Source organism: Pongo abelii, chromosome 22, assembly GCF_028885655.2.
Source record: "Pongo abelii isolate AG06213 chromosome 22, NHGRI_mPonAbe1-v2.0_pri, whole genome shotgun sequence".
Lineage (NCBI taxonomy): Eukaryota > Metazoa > Chordata > Mammalia > Primates > Hominidae > Pongo > Pongo abelii.
This window is the reverse complement of record NC_072007.2, coordinates 9,908,629-9,921,460: the sequence shown is the minus strand read 5'-3', so window position 1 is coordinate 9,921,460 and position 12,832 is coordinate 9,908,629.

The following is a 12,832-nucleotide window of genomic DNA, read 5'->3' as shown; positions in this document are numbered from 1 at the left end:
GGAAGGGATTCGAATATGGAATGGAATGTGGAATGGAATGGAATTTAAAGCAATTTGGAATTGAATGGTATGGAATGTGGAATGGAATGGAATGTGGAAGGGAATGTGGATTGAAATGTGGAACGGAATGTGGAATGGAATGGAATGGAATGTGGAGAGGAATGTCGAGAGGAATGGAATGCTATGTGGAACGGTATGTAGAGGGGAATGGAATGGAATGTGTAATGGAGTGCAATGGAATGTGGAATGGAATGTGGAATACAATAGAATGGAATGTGGAAGGGAATGTTGAATGGAATGTGGAATGGAATGAGGAATGGAACGGAATGGAATGTGGAATGGAATGTGTAATGGAATGTGGAATGGAATGGAATTTAATATGTAAGGGAATGTTGAAGGGAATGTGGAATGGAATGTGGAATGGAATGTGGAGTGGAATGGAATGGAATGTGGAATGGAATGTTGTACGGAATGTGGAATGGACTGCAATGGAATGTGGAATGGAATGTGGAAGGGAATGTGGAATGGAACAGAATGTAATATGGAATGGAATGTGGAATGAAATGAGAAATGTACTGTGGAATGGAATGTGGAATGGAATGTGGAATGGATTGTGAAATGGAAAGGGGAACGGAACGGAATGGAATGTGAAATTGAATGTGGAATGAAATGTGGAATGGAATGTGGAATGGAATGAGGAAACGAAAGTTGAATGGAATGTAATGGAATGTGGATTGAAACGAGGAATGTTAATGGATGGAACTTGGAATAGGTCATAGAACGTAACGTGGAATGGACTGTGGAATGGAATGTGGAATGGAATGTGGAATGGAATGGAGTGGAATGTGGAATGGAATGTGGAGAGGAATGAAATGGTATGTGGAATGGAATGTGGGGTGAAATGGAATGGAATTGGATTGGAATGCAATGGAATGTGGAAGGGAAAGATGAATGGAATGTGGAATGGAATGAGGACTGGAATGGAATGGAATGTGGAATGGAATATGGTATGGAATGTGGAATGGAATGGAATTTAGTATGAAAGGAAATCTTGAATGGAATGTGGAATGGAATGTGAAATGAAATGTGGAATGGAGTGTGGAAAGGAATGTGGAGTGGAACGGAATGGAATATGGAATGGAATGTGGAATGGAGTGTGGAATGGAACGTGGAATGCAACGGAATGGAATGTGGAATGGAATGGACTGGAATGTGGAATGGAATGTGGTATGGAATGTGGAATGGAATGTGGCAAGGATTGGAAAGTGGAAAGTAATGGAATGGAATGTGGAATTGAATGGAATAGACTGTGCAATGTAATGTGGAATGGAAAGGAATGGAATGTTTAATGGTTTGTGGAATGGAATGGAATGGAAAGTGGATTGGAACGTCAAATGGAACGTGGAATGGAACGCCGAATGGAATGGAATGGAATGTGGAATGGAATGGAATGGAATGTGGAATGGGATGTGGAAAGGCAAGTGCAAAGGAATGGAATGTAAGGTGGAATGAAAGGAGGAGTGGTATTGGATGGAACTTGGAATAGGATGTAGAATGTAAATTGGAATGGAATGTGGAATGGAATAGAATGTAATGTGGAATGGAATGGAAAGGAATGTGTATTGGAATGTGGAATAGAATGTGGCATGGAATGGACAGGCATGTGGAATGAAAAGTGGAATGAAATGTGGAATGGAATGTGGAGTGGAACGGAATGGATTGTGTAATGGATGGTGGAGTGGAGTGGGGAATGGAATGTGGAATGGAACCCAAAGGAATGTGGAATGGAATCTGCAATGGAATGTGGAATGCAAAGTAAAATGGAATGGAATGGAATATGGAGTGGAACGTGGAATGGAATGTGGCAAGGATTGGAATGTGGAAATTAATGGAATGGAATGTGGAATACAATGGAATGGTATGTTCAATGGAATTTGAAATGGAATGGAATGTGGAATGGTTTGTGGAATGGAATGGAATGGAAAGTGGATTGCAACATAGAATGCAACGTGGAATGGAACGTGGAATGGAAGGTCGAATGGAATGGAATGGAATGTGGAATGGAATGGAAAGAATGTGGAATGGAATGTGGAATTGAACGGAATGCAATGTGGAATGGAACGTGAAAAGCAATGTGGAATGCAATCAGGAATGGAATGTGCAGTGTAATGGAATGGAATGTGGAATAGAATGCAATGGAATGTGGAATGAAGTGTGGAATGCAATGGAATGAAATGTGGAATGGAATGGAATGGAATGGAATGAAATGGAATGTGGAATGGAATGCAAAGGAATGTGGAATGGAATGGAATGGAACAAGAATGGAATGTGGAATGGAATGGAATGGAATGTGTAATGGAACGTGGAATGGAACGTGGAAAGGAATGGAATGGAATGTTGAATGGAACGAGAAATGGAATGTGGATTGGAATGGATTGGAATGTGGGATGGAGTGTGGAATGTAATGAAATGTATCATGGAATGGAATGTGTAATGGAACGTGAAATGGAACGTGGAAAGGAATGGAATGGAAAGTGCAATGGAATGCGGAATGGAATGGAATGGAATCTCGAATGAAAAGGAAAGGTTGTGGAATGGAAGGTGGAATGGAATGGAATGGAATATGGCAAGAAATTCAATGGAATGTGGAATGGAAAGGAATGGAATGTGGAATGGAAGGGAATGATATAGAATGTGGCATGGAATGGAATGGAATCTAAAGGAAAGTGGAATGGAATGGAATTGAATGTGGAATGGAAAGGAAAGTGGAATGGAATGGAATATGGAATGGAATGGAATGGTATGTGGAAGGGAAAGGGATGGAATGAGGAATTGATTGTCGAAAGGAGTGGAATGGAATGTGGAATGGAATGTGGAATGGAATGTAATGGAATGTGAAATGGAATGTGGAATGGAATGTGAAATGGAATGGATAGGAATGTGGAAAGGAATGGGGAATGGAATGTGGAATGGAAAGGATTTGAATGTGGAACGGAAGGTAATGAAATGGAATGTGGAATGGAAAGGAATGGAATGGAAATGAAAGTGGAATGGAATGGAATTTAATGTGGAATGGAATGGATATTGGAATGGAAAGGAATGTGGAATGGAATGGAATGGAGTATGGAATGGAATGGGATGGAATGAGGAAATGATTGTGGAAAGGAGTGGAATGGAATGTGGAATGTAATGTGGAATGGAATGTGGAATGGAATGGATAGGAATGTTGAATGGAATGGGGAATGGAATGTGGAATGGAATGGAATGAAACGTGGAAGGAAATGTGGAATGGAAAGTGGAATGGAACGTGGGATGGAAAGTGGAATGGAATGAAAGGGAACGCGAAATGGGAAGTGGAACGGAATGTGGAATGGAACGTGGAATGGAATGTTGAATGGAATGGAATGGAACGTGGAATGGAATATGGAATGGAACGTGGAATGGAAAGTGGAACGGAATGGAAGGGAACGTGGAATGGAAAGTGGAATGGAATGTCGATTGGAACCTGCAATGGAATGTGGAATGTAATGTGGATTGGAGAGGAATGGAATGTGGAATGGAATGGAATGGAATGTGGAATGGAATGGAATGGAATGTGGAATGGAATGGAATGGAATGTGGAATGATATGTGGAATGGAATTGAATGGAATGTGGAATAGATTCTGTAATGGAATGGAACGGAATACGCAATGGAATGGAATGGTATGGAATGTGCAATGGAATGGAATGTAATCTGGAATGGAATGTGGAATGGAAAGGAATGGAACGTTAAATGGAATCAGGAATGGAACTTGGAATGGAATGTGGAAGGCAATGGAATGGAATCTGGAATGGAAAGGAATCTATGTGGAATGGAATGTGGAATGAAATTCAATGGAATGTGGAATGGAAAGAAATGGAACGTGGAATGGAAGGGAATGGAATGGAATGTGGAATGGAATGGAATGGAATGGAATGTGAAATGGAATGTGGAATGGAATGGAATGGAATGTGGAAAGGAACGTGGAAAGGTATGGAGTGGAATGTGGAATGGAATGTGGAATGGAATGGAATGGAATGTGGAATTAAATGGAATGGAAAATGAAATGGAATGTGGAATGCAATGTGAAATGGAATGTGGAATGGAATGGAATGGGATGTGGAATGGAATGTGGAAAGGAACGTGGAAAGGAATGGAGTAGAATGTGGAATGGAAGGTGGAATAGAATGGAATACAACGTGGAAAGGATCGTGGAATGGAACGTGGAATGCAACGTGGAATAGAACGTGGAACGGAATGGAATGGAAAGTGGAATGGAACGTGGAATGGAATGTGGAATGGAACGTGGAATGTAATGTGTAATGGAATGGAATGGAATGTGGAATGGAATGTGGAATGGAATGGAATGGAACACGGAATGGGACGTGGAAAGGAATGGAATGGAAGGTGGAATGGAAGGGAATGAAACGTGGAATGGAATATGGAATGGAACGTGGAGAGCAATGTGGAAAGGAAAGTGGAATTGAAAGGAATGTAATGTGGAATGGAATGGAATGGAATGTGGAATGTAATTTGGAATGGAACGTGGAATGGAACATGGAATGGAACGTGGAATGAAACATGCAATGGAACGTGGAATAGAAAGTGGAATGGAATGTGGAATGGAATTCTATGGAATGTGGAATGGAATGTGGGATGGAATGGAAAGGAGTGTGGAATGGAATGTGGAATTGAATGGAATTGAATGTGGAATGGACTCTGGAAGGGAATGTGTAATGGAAGGGAATGGAATGTGGAATGGACTGTGGAATGGAAAGTGGAATGGAACGTGGAACGAAACGTTGAGTGGAATGTGGAATGGAATGCAATGTAATGTGGAAGGGAATGAAGAATGGAATGTGCAATGTAGTGGAATGGAATGTGAAATGGAATGTTCAATGAAATGTGAAATGAAACTTGGAAAGCAATGTGGAATGGAATGAAATGTAACCTGGAATGTAACTCAATGGAATTTTATGGAACGTTGATTGGAACGTGGAATGGAATGTGGAATGGGATGGAATAGAATATGGAATGGAATGTGAAATGGAATGGAATGGCACGTGGAATCGAATGGAATGGAATGTGGAAAGGAATGGAATGGAATGTGCAAAGAATGTGGAACGGAAAGTGGAATGGAAAGTGGAATGGAATGGAATGGAATGTGGAATGGAATGTGGAACGGAATGTGGAATGGAATGGAATGGAAAGTGGAACGGAATGTTGAATAGAATGTGAACAGAACATGGAATGGAATGGAATGGAATGTGGAATGGAAAGTGGAACGGAATGTGGAATGGAATGTGGAATATAATGGAATGGAATGTGGAACGGAATGGATTGGAATGTAGAAAGGAATGTGGAAAGGAATGCAATGGAATGTGGAATGGAATGCAATGGAATGTGGAATGGAATGTGGAATAGAATGTGGAAAGTAACAGAATGGAATGTGGAATGGAATGTGGAATGGAGTGTGGAATGGAATGTGGAATGGAACGGAATTGAATGTGGAATGGAATGTGCAAAGGAGAGTGGAATGAAATGTGGAATTGATCGGAATGGAATGTGGAACGGAATGTGGAAAGGCATGTGGAATGGAATGGAAACGATTGTGGAATGGAATGGAAAGGAATTGTACCGCATATGGAATAGAATGGAATGGAACGTGGAATGGAACATGGAAAGGAATGTGGAATGTAACGTGGAATGGAACGTGGAATGGAAGGTGGAATGGAAAGTAATAGAACGTGGAAAGGAATGTGGGATGTTAAGGAATGGAATGTGGAATGGAATGTTGAATGGATCTTGGAATAGAATGTGGAATGATATGTGGAATGGAATGTGAAATGTAATTGAATGGATTGTGGAATGGAATGAAATGGAATGTGGAATAGAATGGAAAGGAATTGAATGGAATGCGGAATGGAATGTAATCGAATGTGGAATGCAATGTAATGTAATGGAATGTGAAATTAAATGGAATAGATTGTGGAATGGAATGGTATGGAAAGTGAAATGGAATGTGGAATGGAACGGGAAATGGAATGTGGAATGGAATGTTTAACGGAAAGTGGGATGGAATGAAATTTAACGTGGAATGCAATGGAATGAAACGTGGAATGGAACGTGGAATGGAAAGTGGAATTGAATGTGGAATGGAATGTAATGGAAAGTGGAATGGAATGTGGAATTGAATGGAATTTAATGTGTAAAGGAAGGAGGATTGGAATGTAATGGAATGTGGTTTGGAAATTTGAATGGAATGTGGAATGGGTTTTGGAATGAAATGTGGAATGGAATGTGTAACGGAACGGAATGGAATGTGGAATGGAATGTGTAATGGAATGGAATGGAAAGTGGAATGGAATGTGGAATGCAATGGAATGGAATGTGGAATTGAATGTGCAATGGAATATGGAATGGAATGGAATGCAGTGTGGAATGGAATGTGGAGTTGAATGGAATGGAATGTTGAATGGAATGCAATGAAATGTGGAATGGAATGTGTAATGGAAAGGAATGAAATCTGGAATGGAATGTAGAATGGAATATGGAATGTAAAGGAATGTAATGTGGAATGTAATGTGGATTGGAAAGTGAAATGGAATGGAATGGAATGTGGAATGGAACGTGGAATGCAATGGAATGGAACGTGGAGTGGAACATGGAATGGAACGTGGGAGGGAACGTGGAATGGAATGAAATGTGGAATGGAATGGATTGGAACGTGGAATGAAATGTGAAATGGATTGGAGTGGCATGTTGAATGGAATTGAAAGGAATATGGAATGGAATGTGGAATGGAATGTGGAATGGAATGTGGAATGGAATGTGGAAGTGAACATGGCATGGAATGCAATGTGTAATGGAATGTGGAATAGAATTTTAAATGGAATGGAATGTAATGTGGAATGGAATGTGGAATGGAAAGGAATGGAACGTTAAATGGAATCAGGAATGGAACTTGGAATGGAATGTGGAAGGCAATGGAATGGAATCTGGAATGGAAAGGAATCTATGTGGAATGGAATGTGGAATGAAATTCAATGGAATGTGGAATGGAAAGAAATGGAACGTGGAATGGAAGGGAATGGAATGGAATGTGGAATGGAATGGAATGGAATGGAATGTGAAATGGAATGTGGAATGGAATGGAATGGAATGTGGAAAGGAACGTGGAAAGGTATGGAGTGGAATGTGGAATGGAATGTGGAATGGAATGGAATGGAATGTGGAATTAAATGGAATGGAAAATGAAATGGAATGTGGAATGCAATGTGAAATGGAATGTGGAATGGAATGGAATGGGATGTGGAATGGAATGTGGAAAGGAACGTGGAAAGGAATGGAGTAGAATGTGGAATGGAAGGTGGAATAGAATGGAATACAACGTGGAAAGGATCGTGGAATGGAACGTGGAATGCAACGTGGAATAGAACGTGGAACGGAATGGAATGGAAAGTGGAATGGAACGTGGAATGGAATGTGGAATGGAACGTGGAATGTAATGTGTAATGGAATGGAATGGAATGTGGAATGGAATGTGGAATGGAATGGAATGGAACACGGAATGGGACGTGGAAAGGAATGGAATGGAAGGTGGAATGGAAGGGAATGAAACGTGGAATGGAATATGGAATGGAACGTGGAGAGCAATGTGGAAAGGAAAGTGGAATTGAAAGGAATGTAATGTGGAATGGAATGGAATGGAATGTGGAATGTAATTTGGAATGGAACGTGGAATGGAACATGGAATGGAACGTGGAATGAAACATGCAATGGAACGTGGAATAGAAAGTGGAATGGAATGTGGAATGGAATTCTATGGAATGTGGAATGGAATGTGGGATGGAATGGAAAGGAGTGTGGAATGGAATGTGGAATTGAATGGAATTGAATGTGGAATGGACTCTGGAAGGGAATGTGTAATGGAAGGGAATGGAATGTGGAATGGACTGTGGAATGGAAAGTGGAATGGAACGTGGAACGAAACGTTGAGTGGAATGTGGAATGGAATGCAATGTAATGTGGAAGGGAATGAAGAATGGAATGTGCATTGTAGTGGAATGGAATGTGAAATGGAATGTTCAATGAAATGTGAAATGAAACTTGGAAAGCAATGTGGAATGGAATGAAATGTAACCTGGAATGTAACTCAATGGAATTTTATGGAACGTTGATTGGAACGTGGAATGGAATGTGGAATGGGATGGAATAGAATATGGAATGGAATGTGAAATGGAATGGAATGGCACGTGGAATCGAATGGAATGGAATGTGGAAAGGAATGGAATGGAATGTGCAAAGAATGTGGAACGGAAAGTGGAATGGAAAGTGGAATGGAATGGAATGGAATGTGGAATGGAATGTGGAACGGAATGTGGAATGGAATGGAATGGAAAGTGGAACGGAATGTTGAATAGAATGTGAACAGAACATGGAATGGAATGGAATGGAATGTGGAATGGAAAGTGGAACGGAATGTGGAATGGAATGTGGAATATAATGGAATGGAATGTGGAACGGAATGGATTGGAATGTAGAAAGGAATGTGGAAAGGAATGCAATGGAATGTGGAATGGAATGCAATGGAATGTGGAATGGAATGTGGAATAGAATGTGGAAAGTAACAGAATGGAATGTGGAATGGAATGTGGAATGGAGTGTGGAATGGAATGTGGAATGGAACGGAATTGAATGTGGAATGGAATGTGCAAAGGAGAGTGGAATGAAATGTGGAATTGATCGGAATGGAATGTGGAACGGAATGTGGAAAGGCATGTGGAATGGAATGGAAACGATTGTGGAATGGAATGGAAAGGAATTGTACCGCATATGGAATAGAATGGAATGGAACGTGGAATGGAACATGGAAAGGAATGTGGAATGTAACGTGGAATGGAACGTGGAATGGAAGGTGGAATGGAAAGTAATAGAACGTGGAAAGGAATGTGGGATGTTAAGGAATGGAATGTGGAATGGAATGTTGAATGGATCTTGGAATAGAATGTGGAATGATATTTGGAATGGAATGTGAAATGTAATTGAATGGATTGTGGAATGGAATGAAATGGAATGTGGAATAGAATGGAAAGGAATTGAATGGAATGCGGAATGGAATGTAATCGAATGTGGAATGCAATGTAATGTAATGGAATGTGAAATTAAATGGAATAGATTGTGGAATGGAATGGTATGGAAAGTGAAATGGAATGTGGAATGGAACGGGAAATGGAATGTGGAATGGAATGTTTAACGGAAAGTGGGATGGAATGAAATTTAACGTGGAATGCAATGGAATGAAACGTGGAATGGAACGTGGAATGGAAAGTGGAATTGAATGTGGAATGGAATGTAATGGAAAGTGGAATGGAATGTGGAATTGAATGGAATTTAATGTGTAAAGGAAGGAGGATTGGAATGTAATGGAATGTGGTTTGGAAATTTGAATGGAATGTGGAATGGGTTTTGGAATGAAATGTGGAATGGAATGTGTAACGGAACGGAATGGAATGTGGAATGGAATGTGTAATGGAATGGAATGGAAAGTGGAATGGAATGTGGAATGCAATGGAATGGAATGTGGAATTGAATGTGCAATGGAATATGGAATGGAATGGAATGCAGTGTGGAATGGAATGTGGAGTTGAATGGAATGGAATGTTGAATGGAATGCAATGAAATGTGGAATGGAATGTGTAATGGAAAGGAATGAAATCTGGAATGGAATGTAGAATGGAATATGGAATGTAAAGGAATGTAATGTGGAATGTAATGTGGAATGGAAAGTGAAATGGAATGGAATGGAATGTGGAATGGAACGTGGAATGCAATGGAATGGAACGTGGAGTGGAACATGGAATGGAACGTGGGAGGGAACGTGGAATGGAATGAAATGTGGAATGGAATGGATTGGAACGTGGAATGAAATGTGAAATGGATTGGAGTGGCATGTTGAATGGAATTGAAAGGAATATGGAATGGAATGTGGAATGGAATGTGGAATGGAATGTGGAATGGAATGTGGAAGTGAACATGGCATGGAATGCAATGTGTAATGGAATGTGGAATAGAATTTTAAATGGAATGGAATGTAATGTGGAATGGAATGTGGAATGGAATGTGGAATGCAAGGGAATGGAATGTGGAATGGAATGGATTGGAATGTAGAAAGGAATGTGTAATGGAATGCAATGGAATGTGGAATGTTACGGAATGGAATGTGGAATGGAATGTGGAATGGAAAGGAAAGGAATGTGGAATGGAATGTGGAATAGAATGTGGAATGGAACGGAATGGAATGTGGAATGGAATGTGGAACGGAGAGTGGAATGGAATGTGGAATGGAACGGAAAGGATTGTGGAACGGAATGTGGAATGGAATGAGGAATGGAATGGAATGGATGGTGGAATGGAATGGAATGGAATGGAAAGGAACGTGTAATGGAACGTGGAAAGGAACGTGGAATGAAACGTGGAATGGAACGTGGAATGGAAGGTGGAACGGAATGGAATGTAATGGAACATGGAATGGAATATGGAATGGAATGGAATGGAACTTGTAATGGAATGTGGGATGGAATGGAATGGAATGTGAAATGGAATTAGGAATGTATCATGGAATAGAATGTTGAATGGAATATGGAATGGAATGTGGAATGTAATTGAATGGAATGTGGAATGGAATGGAATGTGGAATACAATGGATTGGAATGGAATGTGTAATAGAATGGAATTGAATGTGGAATGCAATGCAATTGAATGGAATTTGATATTGAATGAAATGTAATGTGGAATGGAATGGAATGGAATGTGGAATGGAATGGAATGGAATGTGGAATGGAATGTGGAATGGATTGGAATGGAAAGTGGAATGGAAAGAGGAATGGAACGTGCAATGGAATGTGGAATGGAATGGAATGAAATGTGGATTGGAATGTGGAATGGAATGGAATGGAATGTAGAACGGAATGTGGAAAGGAATAGAATGGAATTTGTAAGGTAATGGAATGTAATGGAATGTGGAATGGAATGAGGAATGGAAAGGAATGGAATGAGGTATGGAATGCAATGGAATGTGGAATGGAATGTAATGTGGAATGGAATGGAATGGAATGTGGAATGGAATGGAATGCGGAATGGTATGGAATGGAATGGAATTGAATAGAATATGGAATGGAATGGATTGGAATGTGGAATGGAACGTGGAATGGAAAGTGGAATGGAACGTGGAAGAGAACGTGGAATGAAATGTGGAATGGAATAGAATTGAATGTGGAATGGAATGGAATGTGGAGTGGAATGGAATGGAATGGAATCTGGAATGGAATGCAAAGGACTGGAATGTGGAATGGAATGGAATTGAATGTGGAATGGAATGTTGAATGGAATGTGCAATGGAATGTTGAATGTAATGGAGTGGAACGTGGAATGGAATGTGGAATGTAATGGAGTGGATTGTGGAATGGAATGGAGTGGAATGTGGTTTGGAATGGAATGGAATGTGGAAAGGAATGTGGAATGAAATGCAAAGGAACGTGGAATGGAACGTGTAATGGAATGGAATAGAACGTGGAATGGAATGTGGAATTTAAGGTGGAAAGGAATGGAATGGAATGTGGAATGGAATCTGTAATGAAATGGAATGGAACGTGGAATGGAACATGGAAAGCAACGTGGAAAGAAACGTGGAATTGAAGATGGAATGGAACGTGGAGTGGAATGGAAAGCAATGTGGAGTGGAAAGGAAGGTGGAATGGAATGTAATGTAATGTGGAATGGATTGGAATGGAATGGAATGAAAGGGAATGTGGAATGGAACGTGAAATGGAATGGAATGGATTGTGGAATGCAATGTTTAATGGAATGGAATGTGGAATGGAGTGGAATGGAATGTGGAATGGAATGTGAAATGGCATGGAATGGAATGGAATTGAATGGAATGTGGAATGGAATGGAATGGAATGGAATGTGGAATGGAGTGGAATGGAATGTGGAATGGAATGTGGAATGGCCTGTGGAATGGAATGTGCAATGAAATGGAATGGAATGGAATGGAATGGAATGGAATGTGGAATGGAATGGAATGGAATGTGGAATGGAATGGAATGGAATGGACTGTGGAATGGAATGGAATGGAATGTGGAATGGAATGGAATGAAATGCGATATGGAATGGATTGGAAGGTGGAATGGAATGGAATGAAGTGGAAAGTGGAATGGAATGGAATAGAAAGTGCAATGGAATGGAATGGAATGTGGAATGGAATGTAAAATGGAAAGTGGAATGGAGTGGAGAATGGAATGTGGAATGGAATGGAATGGAACATGAAATAGAATGGAAAGGAATGTGGAATGCGATGTTTAATGAAATGGAATGGAATGTGGAATGGAGTAGAATGGAATGTGGAATGGAATGTGGAATGGAATGTGAAATGGAATGGAATGGAATGGAATGTGAAATGGAATGTAATGGAATGGAATGGAATGGAATGTTGAATGGAATCGAATGGAATGTGATATGAAATGGAATGGAAGGTGGAATTGAATGGAATTAAGTGGAAAGTGGAATGGAATGGAATGGAAAGTGCAATGGAATGGAATAGAATGTGGAATGAAATGTAAAATAGAAAGTGGAATTTAATGTAGAATGGAATGTGGAATGGAATGGAATGGAACGTGAAAAGGAATGGAATGGAATGTGGAATGCCGTGTGAAATGGGATGGAATGGAGTGGAATATAATGTGGAATGGAATGGAATGGAATGTGGAATGGAATGGAATGAAATGGAATGTGGAATGGAATGGAATGGA